The sequence below is a fragment of the Primulina huaijiensis genome, chromosome 9 (assembly GCF_012295235.1).
Source record: "Primulina huaijiensis isolate GDHJ02 chromosome 9, ASM1229523v2, whole genome shotgun sequence".
NCBI lineage: Eukaryota > Viridiplantae > Streptophyta > Magnoliopsida > Lamiales > Gesneriaceae > Primulina > Primulina huaijiensis.
In genome coordinates this window covers 7,539,556-7,553,810 of record NC_133314.1, presented here as the reverse complement: position 1 = coordinate 7,553,810, position 14,255 = coordinate 7,539,556, and the positions used below count along the sequence as shown (strand labels likewise).

The following is a 14,255-nucleotide window of genomic DNA, read 5'->3' as shown; positions in this document are numbered from 1 at the left end:
TTTTTATCGCAAATTACGATTTTTCTTATGTATGGATTTATATTTTGGTTTGGTTCGGTCTTTATGAAAAAAAATTCTAGTATTATTTATTTAAAGTAAGAGGTAAGTAACATTTCAGTTAGTATCAGAGACAAGGATCTTGTAAGGGTTGTGTCTACTGCCATTCCGGGAAGCTCAAGAAGTCAAGCATCAGGTATGTGAGTTTTTATTGCTTTAAAGTTTTCATGAAAAATTTAGATGCTTTTAAGATTTAGAAATTGGGCGGTTGGATGTTTTTGAATTTAAATGCATGTTGTTTACTTGACTTGGATGATGTGTACAGTTATGCCTCCGAGACGTGTTGTTTCCATGAGCGGGGAGGAGGAGAGATATGAGGATATACCTCGACCACCCCCGGATGCTGCTACACGGGTTATAAAGGGGATGGCTTGATTATTGGAGCAGCTTGCTGGCGATGCTGTTCGGGGAAGACAGGAAGATGTGTATATGCAGTTTAGGAGGATGGACCCTAAAGATTTTTCTGAAACTACTGATCCATTCATGGCTGAGGGATGGATCCGATCGCTGGGGTGAATTATCGCTATATGAATATGGCCGATGTTGACGGGGTCTAGTGTGTCGTATATCTGATGAAAAATGATGTGTCTTTATGGTGGGAGGGTGATGAACGAGGGGTGAATCTGAATACCCTGACTTGGGATGACTTTAAGATGATGTTCTACGAGAAGTACTTCACTGCTGATGTGAGGTCCAGGCTGAAACGAGAGTTTATGAGTCTCAGGCAAGGAGACATGTCTGTTGATGAATTTGTAAAGAAATTCGATAGAGGTTGTCACTTCGTGCTCCTTATCACCAATGATGCTACTGAGAAATTGAGACACTTCCTGGATGGTCTCAAGCCTACTGTTCGTTGGTACGTGATAGTGGGAGATCCGACGAATTATAATGATGCTGTCACGAGAGCCTTTAGAGCCGTCACTGAAGGATATTGAGTGGGAGATGCAAAGCAACAATCCCTCTCCACAGCAGCAGCAACAACAGAGTAAGAAGCCGTTTTCGGGGCCATCGAGATGGCAGGGACAACAAAAACCACAGGGGCAGCCATATAGAACAGTTGCAACAAAAAATGTTGAAAAGATGCTCTGGAATTTAATCACCAGAACTATGGCAAGTGCATATGGGGCACCGACAAGTGCTTCTGACTGCCTGAAGCTGAGGCAACACGTGATTGGGCGAGCTTTTCTTATGCATGCTGAGCAGGTAGAGCCAGACACGACACTTATTACAGGTATTCCGGCTATTTGAGCATTTTATTTTGCTTTATTGCTTGAAATGATAAATATGGATGCTAGGAGTAATTTGAGGTGAATTGAACTTGATGATTTAGGGCTGCATGCTACAAATTTAAAGTATCGACTTGGATTTTAGGGAACCGAGAACGTAGGGACTGAATGGTAGTAATTCAAAAATTTTAGGGGCTGAATTCTAAATAAATTAGAGCACTTAAAAAGATATTGCATAATTTGGAAACTTTAGGAACTTAAGGGCATTAAATTCAACATTGTGGGCTTAATATGAACAACCCTGGAACTAGAGGGCTTAAATTGCGAATTTCAGAAAGTTGAAGGGCGGTACAGCAATTTTCAAAAATAAAGTGGCTATTTTGAAAATTTTTGAAAAATAAAAGGGCTGTATTGAAACATCTATTAATTTTAAAAGTGCAGAAATATTTTATTATTAAAAGCTCATATTTTCGAAATAACATTTAAAAATGATCTTAAATATTTAACAGTAAAAATAGTGTAGTTTAAAATAACCAAACTTATCCCAAAATCATACGTAAACATGAACCAGTCAAAATCATAAAAATCATCAATGTAGGAAAATATTCATCTCCACTCAATCTCATAAATTATAATGCGGAAAATATGTGGTCCTCGGGTCGTGTCATTGCACCAGATCTGCCTACTCAGAGTTCGGCACCTCCAGTCCCCTCATCATTAAGTTCACCTGCATCACACACGCCAAGTGAGTTTAAAGACTCAACACACCTGCACCGTTAATAGCAAATACATATACATAGCACACAGTAGTGAAAAATACCATACTCAACATACCTTTCATGAACTTTAAAAACGTAACATAAACGTGTCGTGTAAAATCATAACGTATCAAAACAGCTCATCGTTAATCATCATTCATCATTCATAATTTATCGTTTATTATTTATCATTCATCATTCATCATTGATGAATTCAGTTCATTAGAGGTGACTATCGTACATCATTATCATTTACGATAGATTTATCATACATAGAACTGCAGTACCCGGCGGCTGTCGGCAGCAGTGAATGGATCACCCATCCACTATGCCTAGGCCTCATCATCAGCATTTACATATACGTCTTAAACATTTACATATACTTCGATAGCCACAACTAATTCCCGTCATTCAAAACATTATCATTTTCATCACTTACAAAAATCATGCACCAATGCAATTTTCTTTAAATTCAAGCATGCAACGTATATGTTCATAAAATCTTAAAAATCGTGAAACATGATGTATAAACATTTAAAATATCATAAATTTGTGCTCAGGGCGCTGCTAGGACCAAAATCTCACCTCGGGTGCAAAATGACCATTTTGCCCCTGGAAACCCAAAAATTACATTTTTGGGCCTAGCCGTAAAATTTCACGTTTCTGAAATTTTCTTAATTCTATTGACTCTAACATGTCCCAAATAATTATTTAAGCCTACATGAATTTTACCATATTTTTATTTGGCTTAAATCGATGACTTTTAAATTAATCTTTAAATTTAACATATTAATGTCTTTTAAATCCGAATTAAAACAAACCTTAACATAAAATTCTAAAATTAAAAGCTTAGTCTTCTAATAATTATTTGAGTTTAAATATAGTTTTTTCATAATTTTATTAAGCTTAAATCTAGACGTTTCAATTAATTTTTTAATTAATGTGGTGATTAAATCCCGAATAAATCTAAAATTCATAATTTTAATCCGAAGCTTACCAAACTCTTAAAAATGTCCCAAAACATATTTAAAATCATTCCTAGACATAAACTCGAGCTCATTTCATAACTTAACCGAATTGCTTTAAAACTTAACTTAGACCGGAGTCCCGGTTTTAACCCTAATCGACTCGAAACTTAACCGAATTTTTTCCAACTTTTTACCACATCTCAAGAACACTAAAAGGACCCTAAAAATAACCAGACTCGCCCCTTAAACCATTCGATCAGGCCCTACAAGCTGCTAGAAATCAGCCCCCTCCCCTACTACAATGCCTCTCTATTTTTGCGTCTTAGCCCAACACCGATGGAACCAGGCACAACTCAGCCTTTCTTAGAGCACCCTAGGGCTCCCCTGAACCTACAGCACCCACGCCAGCAGCCCCATTCATCAGGCGTACATCACCCGATCGCTACACTCCCCACAACACCAATCGAACCCAACTCATCCAACTCTCCCCTTGCGGCTTCTAGTACATGACCAGCAGCGTTCGTGCATTTCCAGACCATGGTTCAGACCCAACAGAGTCTGTCCAAGGTCTAGAGTCGCCCTTGCACCACCCGCCTTCACCTACTCACCGATCTAGATAAAGAAAACGAGAAACCCCTAGCCGCTACACATCTCGGCCTTCACTCCAGCCCTACCGAACCTTACACCAGCTTCATAACTCCACTAAACTGCTCTGAACGGTCCCTTAGCATCAACAAAATGGCAGCCTCCTTGCACAAATCAAGAAAACGTGAGACTTGAAACAAAAAAATGCAATAAACACAAGAAAATCGAAGATCTTCCATGGACAAGCTTGAATCAAAACTTTTCATGTATGAACACAAACCTCAGTATATAAAACATGTATGATGCAGAAGAATGATATAAAGCGTGCCTGGTAAATGTAAAAACGTGAGAAGAATGAAAAGAGGAGCGCAGGAGATTGATTTCTTGAAGAAGATGCTATGGCCGATATTTCCTTGAGGTTGCTTTTGAGAGAGATTGAGGGGGTTCATTTCAACCTGCCTGTGCAGGCACTGCCAGCACGGGCAATGAACGGCCCGGATCCCACCTACATGTAAAAAAAAAAAATTGACTCGGAAAAATCCGAGCCATTGGCCGCAGGGGTGATTGAGGGGAAGATATTATTCTGAATGGGGTGTCGGTTGTTGGGTGGGTAAATAAGTGTAGGGGAGGTTTAGGTTTAGTTTAAGTGTAGTTTAGGTTAATTAAAATGTATACTAATGGACCTCAATTAAAATAAAAAAATTTCTAAGTCCAATAAGTTTAAAATTAGGTCCATTAAATCTAAACACACTCCCGAAAATTATTTCGTGTGGATAAGTTCTTGAAAATATTAGCCGAACCCTCAAAAAGATCCCCGATTGGATAAAATTTACGTACCGTTAAAAATTAAAATCCAGCGGGTAAAAATACCCAATAAATCCAAATTTTAGAAAAATACCTTAAAAACACCTTATATTAATTAATAAAAATAAATTATGTAATTAAAATAATTTTCCTGAAAATTCTCCGGTCTCCGATCCTCGTTTGAGCTCGAAATGAAACTTAAAAATCTTTAATGCATAAACATCTAAAATTTCATGAAATAAATTCTATCATGCATAAGTTATGCATAAAAATAACTAAACACATAATTTATGAAATAAACATGCATTTAATGCTTTAAAACAAATTAATAAAATACCAAAAAAATTTAATAACTTGCATGCATATGGTTCACGTGGACCTTAAAATTTTTCGAGGCGCTACAGCTTTTGCAATAATCCGAAAATTAGAGGCCTTAATTGATTGGAAATTTTTGAATTTTGGCCTTGATTGGATATGATGGTAAAGTTCACACAGGCAGGATATTTATATTGGGTGTATCCACCTACGCTTTGCTAGATTCTGGAGCTACACACTCGTTTATATCCTAATCCTTTGTGAAGCGATTGGGAGTCTTACCGGAGATAATGGAATCGGGATTTAGAGTTACAGTGCCTTCGAGCGAGCAGATGTTGTCTACAGCATGGTGGAAGACGTGGAGCTTAGGTTGCAGAAGGATATTGTGAGAGCAGAACTTGTTGTGTTGCTAATGCCTGAGTTCGATATTATTTTGGGAATGGATTGGTGAACGCTGAATGGAATTTCGATTGATTTCCAGCAGAGGTCGGTATCTATCAGAACACCCAACGGGAAATCATTTATCTTCAAGGCAGTAAAGAGCAGACAAATGCCGCACATTATTTCTTGTATTTCTGCAAGGAGCTTATGTGAAGAGGCTGCCAGGGTTTTCTTGCCAGTGTAATCTCCATTCCTGATATTGCCAGTCAGTCGATTGAAGATATAGAGGTTGTCAGGGACTTTCCGGACGTATTCCTTGATGATGTTTCTGGCATCCCACCTAAGAGAGAAGTGGAATTTTCAATCGAGTTGTTGCTAGGTACAGTGGCAATCTCTAAGGCACCGTATCGATTAGCACCTGCAGAGTTGAAGGAGCTGAAGGATCAAATTCAGGAGCTGGTAGACAAGTTATTTATTCGCCCTAATTTCTTCCCATGGGGCACACTAGTATTGTTTGTGAAGAAGGAATGGAGTATGAGACTCTACATAGTGACGATGAAGAACAAGAATCCATTGCCAAGAATTGAAGATTTATTCTATCAATTTCAAGGAGCTTTAATATTCTCGAAGATAGATTTTCGATCAAGATACCATCAGTTGAGGGTAAAATAAACAGATGTGCATAAGATGACTTTCAGGACTCGTTACAGACATTAAGAATTCCTAGTGATGTCTTTTGGGTTGATGAATGCCCCAGTGATATTCATGGATATCATGATCGTGTATTTCAGCTGTATCTTGATCAATTCATTATCGTATTAATAGAAAATATTTTGATCTATTCGAGGAGCAGAGAGGAGCATATTCAGCACCTGAAAAATAGCATTACAGACACTCCATGATCGAAAATTGTATGCTAAAGCAAGTGTGAGTTCTGGTTGGAAAAAGTGGCGTTTTTATGCCACATTATCTCGAGTTGTTGCAAGGTACAGTGGCAATCTTTAAGGCACCGTATCGATTAGCACCTGCAGAGTTGAAGGAGCTGAAGGATCAAATTCAGGAGCTGGTAGACAAGTTATTTATTCGCCCTAATTTCTTCCCATGGGGCACACTAGTATTGTTTGTGAAGAAGGAATGGAGTATGAGACTCTACATAGTGACGATGAAGAACAAGAATCCATTGCCAAGAATTGAAGATTTATTCTATCAATTTCAAGGAGCTTTAATATTCTCGAAGATAGATTTTCGATCAAGATACCATCAGTTGAGGGTAAAATAAACAGATGTGCATAAGATGACTTTCAGGACTCGTTACAGACATTAAGAATTCCTAGTGATGTCTTTTGGGTTGATGAATGCCCCAGTGATATTCATGGATATCATGATCGTGTATTTCAGCTGTATCTTGATCAATTCATTATCGTATTAATAGAAAATATTTTGATCTATTCGAGGAGCAGAGAGGAGCATATTCAGCACCTGAAAAATAGCATTACAGACACTCCATGATCGAAAATTGTATGCTAAAGCAAGTGTGAGTTCTGGTTGGAAAAAGTGGCGTTTTTATGCCACATTATCTCGAGTTGTTGCAAGGTACAGTGGCAATCTTTAAGGCACCGTATCGATTAGCACCTGCAGAGTTGAAGGAGCTGAAGGATCAAATTCAGGAGCTGGTAGACAAGTTATTTATTCGCCCTAATTTCTTCCCATGGGGCACACTAGTATTGTTTGTGAAGAAGGAATGGAGTATGAGACTCTACATAGTGACGATGAAGAACAAGAATCCATTGCCAAGAATTGAAGATTTATTCTATCAATTTCAAGGAGCTTTAATATTCTCGAAGATAGATTTTCGATCAAGATACCATCAGTTGAGGGTAAAATAAACAGATGTGCATAAGATGACTTTCAGGACTCGTTACAGACATTAAGAATTCCTAGTGATGTCTTTTGGGTTGATGAATGCCCCAGTGATATTCATGGATATCATGATCGTGTATTTCAGCTGTATCTTGATCAATTCATTATCGTATTAATAGAAAATATTTTGATCTATTCGAGGAGCAGAGAGGAGCATATTCAGCACCTGAAAAATAGCATTACAGACACTCCATGATCGAAAATTGTATGCTAAAGCAAGTGTGAGTTCTGGTTGGAAAAAGTGGCGTTTTTATGCCACATTATCTCGAGTTGTTGCAAGGTACAGTGGCAATCTTTAAGGCACCGTATCGATTAGCACCTGCAGAGTTGAAGGAGCTGAAGGATCAAATTCAGGAGCTGGTAGACAAGTTATTTATTCGCCCTAATTTCTTCCCATGGGGCACACTAGTATTGTTTGTGAAGAAGGAATGGAGTATGAGACTCTACATAGTGACGATGAAGAACAAGAATCCATTGCCAAGAATTGAAGATTTATTCTATCAATTTCAAGGAGCTTTAATATTCTCGAAGATAGATTTTCGATCAAGATACCATCAGTTGAGGGTAAAATAAACAGATGTGCATAAGATGACTTTCAGGACTCGTTACAGACATTAAGAATTCCTAGTGATGTCTTTTGGGTTGATGAATGCCCCAGTGATATTCATGGATATCATGATCGTGTATTTCAGCTGTATCTTGATCAATTCATTATCGTATTAATAGAAAATATTTTGATCTATTCGAGGAGCAGAGAGGAGCATATTCAGCACCTGAAAAATAGCATTACAGACACTCCATGATCGAAAATTGTATGCTAAAGCAAGTGTGAGTTCTGGTTGGAAAAAGTGGCGTTTTTATGCCACATTATCTCGAGTTGTTGCAAGGTACAGTGGCAATCTTTAAGGCACCGTATCGATTAGCACCTGCAGAGTTGAAGGAGCTGAAGGATCAAATTCAGGAGCTGGTAGACAAGTTATTTATTCGCCCTAATTTCTTCCCATGGGGCACACTAGTATTGTTTGTGAAGAAGGAATGGAGTATGAGACTCTACATAGTGACGATGAAGAACAAGAATCCATTGCCAAGAATTGAAGATTTATTCTATCAATTTCAAGGAGCTTTAATATTCTCGAAGATAGATTTTCGATCAAGATACCATCAGTTGAGGGTAAAATAAACAGATGTGCATAAGATGACTTTCAGGACTCGTTACAGACATTAAGAATTCCTAGTGATGTCTTTTGGGTTGATGAATGCCCCAGTGATATTCATGGATATCATGATCGTGTATTTCAGCTGTATCTTGATCAATTCATTATCGTATTAATAGAAAATATTTTGATCTATTCGAGGAGCAGAGAGGAGCATATTCAGCACCTGAAAAATAGCATTACAGACACTCCATGATCGAAAATTGTATGCTAAAGCAAGTGTGAGTTCTGGTTGGAAAAAGTGGCGTTTTTATGCCACATTATCTCGAGTTGTTGCAAGGTACAGTGGCAATCTTTAAGGCACCGTATCGATTAGCACCTGCAGAGTTGAAGGAGCTGAAGGATCAAATTCAGGAGCTGGTAGACAAGTTATTTATTCGCCCTAATTTCTTCCCATGGGGCACACTAGTATTGTTTGTGAAGAAGGAATGGAGTATGAGACTCTACATAGTGACGATGAAGAACAAGAATCCATTGCCAAGAATTGAAGATTTATTCTATCAATTTCAAGGAGCTTTAATATTCTCGAAGATAGATTTTCGATCAAGATACCATCAGTTGAGGGTAAAATAAACAGATGTGCATAAGATGACTTTCAGGACTCGTTACAGACATTAAGAATTCCTAGTGATGTCTTTTGGGTTGATGAATGCCCCAGTGATATTCATGGATATCATGATCGTGTATTTCAGCTGTATCTTGATCAATTCATTATCGTATTAATAGAAAATATTTTGATCTATTCGAGGAGCAGAGAGGAGCATATTCAGCACCTGAAAAATAGCATTACAGACACTCCATGATCGAAAATTGTATGCTAAAGCAAGTGTGAGTTCTGGTTGGAAAAAGTGGCGTTTTTATGCCACATTATCTCGAGTTGTTGCAAGGTACAGTGGCAATCTTTAAGGCACCGTATCGATTAGCACCTGCAGAGTTGAAGGAGCTGAAGGATCAAATTCAGGAGCTGGTAGACAAGTTATTTATTCGCCCTAATTTCTTCCCATGGGGCACACTAGTATTGTTTGTGAAGAAGGAATGGAGTATGAGACTCTACATAGTGACGATGAAGAACAAGAATCCATTGCCAAGAATTGAAGATTTATTCTATCAATTTCAAGGAGCTTTAATATTCTCGAAGATAGATTTTCGATCAAGATACCATCAGTTGAGGGTAAAATAAACAGATGTGCATAAGATGACTTTCAGGACTCGTTACAGACATTAAGAATTCCTAGTGATGTCTTTTGGGTTGATGAATGCCCCAGTGATATTCATGGATATCATGATCGTGTATTTCAGCTGTATCTTGATCAATTCATTATCGTATTAATAGAAAATATTTTGATCTATTCGAGGAGCAGAGAGGAGCATATTCAGCACCTGAAAAATAGCATTACAGACACTCCATGATCGAAAATTGTATGCTAAAGCAAGTGTGAGTTCTGGTTGGAAAAAGTGGCGTTTTTATGCCACATTATCTCGAGTTGTTGCAAGGTACAGTGGCAATCTTTAAGGCACCGTATCGATTAGCACCTGCAGAGTTGAAGGAGCTGAAGGATCAAATTCAGGAGCTGGTAGACAAGTTATTTATTCGCCCTAATTTCTTCCCATGGGGCACACTAGTATTGTTTGTGAAGAAGGAATGGAGTATGAGACTCTACATAGTGACGATGAAGAACAAGAATCCATTGCCAAGAATTGAAGATTTATTCTATCAATTTCAAGGAGCTTTAATATTCTCGAAGATAGATTTTCGATCAAGATACCATCAGTTGAGGGTAAAATAAACAGATGTGCATAAGATGACTTTCAGGACTCGTTACAGACATTAAGAATTCCTAGTGATGTCTTTTGGGTTGATGAATGCCCCAGTGATATTCATGGATATCATGATCGTGTATTTCAGCTGTATCTTGATCAATTCATTATCGTATTAATAGAAAATATTTTGATCTATTCGAGGAGCAGAGAGGAGCATATTCAGCACCTGAAAAATAGCATTACAGACACTCCATGATCGAAAATTGTATGCTAAAGCAAGTGTGAGTTCTGGTTGGAAAAAGTGGCGTTTTTATGCCACATTATCTCGAGTTGTTGCAAGGTACAGTGGCAATCTTTAAGGCACCGTATCGATTAGCACCTGCAGAGTTGAAGGAGCTGAAGGATCAAATTCAGGAGCTGGTAGACAAGTTATTTATTCGCCCTAATTTCTTCCCATGGGGCACACTAGTATTGTTTGTGAAGAAGGAATGGAGTATGAGACTCTACATAGTGACGATGAAGAACAAGAATCCATTGCCAAGAATTGAAGATTTATTCTATCAATTTCAAGGAGCTTTAATATTCTCGAAGATAGATTTTCGATCAAGATACCATCAGTTGAGGGTAAAATAAACAGATGTGCATAAGATGACTTTCAGGACTCGTTACAGACATTAAGAATTCCTAGTGATGTCTTTTGGGTTGATGAATGCCCCAGTGATATTCATGGATATCATGATCGTGTATTTCAGCTGTATCTTGATCAATTCATTATCGTATTAATAGAAAATATTTTGATCTATTCGAGGAGCAGAGAGGAGCATATTCAGCACCTGAAAAATAGCATTACAGACACTCCATGATCGAAAATTGTATGCTAAAGCAAGTGTGAGTTCTGGTTGGAAAAAGTGGCGTTTTTATGCCACATTATCTCGAGTTGTTGCAAGGTACAGTGGCAATCTTTAAGGCACCGTATCGATTAGCACCTGCAGAGTTGAAGGAGCTGAAGGATCAAATTCAGGAGCTGGTAGACAAGTTATTTATTCGCCCTAATTTCTTCCCATGGGGCACACTAGTATTGTTTGTGAAGAAGGAATGGAGTATGAGACTCTACATAGTGACGATGAAGAACAAGAATCCATTGCCAAGAATTGAAGATTTATTCTATCAATTTCAAGGAGCTTTAATATTCTCGAAGATAGATTTTCGATCAAGATACCATCAGTTGAGGGTAAAATAAACAGATGTGCATAAGATGACTTTCAGGACTCGTTACAGACATTAAGAATTCCTAGTGATGTCTTTTGGGTTGATGAATGCCCCAGTGATATTCATGGATATCATGATCGTGTATTTCAGCTGTATCTTGATCAATTCATTATCGTATTAATAGAAAATATTTTGATCTATTCGAGGAGCAGAGAGGAGCATATTCAGCACCTGAAAAATAGCATTACAGACACTCCATGATCGAAAATTGTATGCTAAAGCAAGTGTGAGTTCTGGTTGGAAAAAGTGGCGTTTTTATGCCACATTATCTCGAGTTGTTGCAAGGTACAGTGGCAATCTTTAAGGCACCGTATCGATTAGCACCTGCAGAGTTGAAGGAGCTGAAGGATCAAATTCAGGAGCTGGTAGACAAGTTATTTATTCGCCCTAATTTCTTCCCATGGGGCACACTAGTATTGTTTGTGAAGAAGGAATGGAGTATGAGACTCTACATAGTGACGATGAAGAACAAGAATCCATTGCCAAGAATTGAAGATTTATTCTATCAATTTCAAGGAGCTTTAATATTCTCGAAGATAGATTTTCGATCAAGATACCATCAGTTGAGGGTAAAATAAACAGATGTGCATAAGATGACTTTCAGGACTCGTTACAGACATTAAGAATTCCTAGTGATGTCTTTTGGGTTGATGAATGCCCCAGTGATATTCATGGATATCATGATCGTGTATTTCAGCTGTATCTTGATCAATTCATTATCGTATTAATAGAAAATATTTTGATCTATTCGAGGAGCAGAGAGGAGCATATTCAGCACCTGAAAAATAGCATTACAGACACTCCATGATCGAAAATTGTATGCTAAAGCAAGTGTGAGTTCTGGTTGGAAAAAGTGGCGTTTTTATGCCACATTATCTCGAGTTGTTGCAAGGTACAGTGGCAATCTTTAAGGCACCGTATCGATTAGCACCTGCAGAGTTGAAGGAGCTGAAGGATCAAATTCAGGAGCTGGTAGACAAGTTATTTATTCGCCCTAATTTCTTCCCATGGGGCACACTAGTATTGTTTGTGAAGAAGGAATGGAGTATGAGACTCTACATAGTGACGATGAAGAACAAGAATCCATTGCCAAGAATTGAAGATTTATTCTATCAATTTCAAGGAGCTTTAATATTCTCGAAGATAGATTTTCGATCAAGATACCATCAGTTGAGGGTAAAATAAACAGATGTGCATAAGATGACTTTCAGGACTCGTTACAGACATTAAGAATTCCTAGTGATGTCTTTTGGGTTGATGAATGCCCCAGTGATATTCATGGATATCATGATCGTGTATTTCAGCTGTATCTTGATCAATTCATTATCGTATTAATAGAAAATATTTTGATCTATTCGAGGAGCAGAGAGGAGCATATTCAGCACCTGAAAAATAGCATTACAGACACTCCATGATCGAAAATTGTATGCTAAAGCAAGTGTGAGTTCTGGTTGGAAAAAGTGGCGTTTTTATGCCACATTATCTCGAGTTGTTGCAAGGTACAGTGGCAATCTTTAAGGCACCGTATCGATTAGCACCTGCAGAGTTGAAGGAGCTGAAGGATCAAATTCAGGAGCTGGTAGACAAGTTATTTATTCGCCCTAATTTCTTCCCATGGGGCACACTAGTATTGTTTGTGAAGAAGGAATGGAGTATGAGACTCTACATAGTGACGATGAAGAACAAGAATCCATTGCCAAGAATTGAAGATTTATTCTATCAATTTCAAGGAGCTTTAATATTCTCGAAGATAGATTTTCGATCAAGATACCATCAGTTGAGGGTAAAATAAACAGATGTGCATAAGATGACTTTCAGGACTCGTTACAGACATTAAGAATTCCTAGTGATGTCTTTTGGGTTGATGAATGCCCCAGTGATATTCATGGATATCATGATCGTGTATTTCAGCTGTATCTTGATCAATTCATTATCGTATTAATAGAAAATATTTTGATCTATTCGAGGAGCAGAGAGGAGCATATTCAGCACCTGAAAAATAGCATTACAGACACTCCATGATCGAAAATTGTATGCTAAAGCAAGTGTGAGTTCTGGTTGGAAAAAGTGGCGTTTTTATGCCACATTATCTCGAGTTGTTGCAAGGTACAGTGGCAATCTTTAAGGCACCGTATCGATTAGCACCTGCAGAGTTGAAGGAGCTGAAGGATCAAATTCAGGAGCTGGTAGACAAGTTATTTATTCGCCCTAATTTCTTCCCATGGGGCACACTAGTATTGTTTGTGAAGAAGGAATGGAGTATGAGACTCTACATAGTGACGATGAAGAACAAGAATCCATTGCCAAGAATTGAAGATTTATTCTATCAATTTCAAGGAGCTTTAATATTCTCGAAGATAGATTTTCGATCAAGATACCATCAGTTGAGGGTAAAATAAACAGATGTGCATAAGATGACTTTCAGGACTCGTTACAGACATTAAGAATTCCTAGTGATGTCTTTTGGGTTGATGAATGCCCCAGTGATATTCATGGATATCATGATCGTGTATTTCAGCTGTATCTTGATCAATTCATTATCGTATTAATAGAAAATATTTTGATCTATTCGAGGAGCAGAGAGGAGCATATTCAGCACCTGAAAAATAGCATTACAGACACTCCATGATCGAAAATTGTATGCTAAAGCAAGTGTGAGTTCTGGTTGGAAAAAGTGGCGTTTTTATGCCACATTATCTCGAGTTGTTGCAAGGTACAGTGGCAATCTTTAAGGCACCGTATCGATTAGCACCTGCAGAGTTGAAGGAGCTGAAGGATCAAATTCAGGAGCTGGTAGACAAGTTATTTATTCGCCCTAATTTCTTCCCATGGGGCACACTAGTATTGTTTGTGAAGAAGGAATGGAGTATGAGACTCTACATAGTGACGATGAAGAACAAGAATCCATTGCCAAGAATTGAAGATTTATTCTATCAATTTCAAGGAGCTTTAATATTCTCGAAGATAGATTTTCGATCAAGATACCATCAGTTGAGG

At 38.0% G+C, this 14,255-nt stretch overlaps 1 long non-coding RNA gene across 1 annotated transcript; it reads right to left on the bottom strand.

Moving 5' to 3' along the window:
- Positions 1-1,806: 1,806 nt before the first annotated feature.
- LOC140985273 (uncharacterized) lies at positions 1,807-4,158 on the bottom strand. The gene is made up of 2 exons (XR_012176739.1): positions 3,923-4,158; positions 1,807-2,010 (listed from the first exon to the last, which is right to left on the bottom strand). It is a non-coding gene; the product is annotated as an uncharacterized lncRNA (long non-coding RNA).
- Between the last annotated feature and the right edge of the window lie 10,097 nt (positions 4,159-14,255).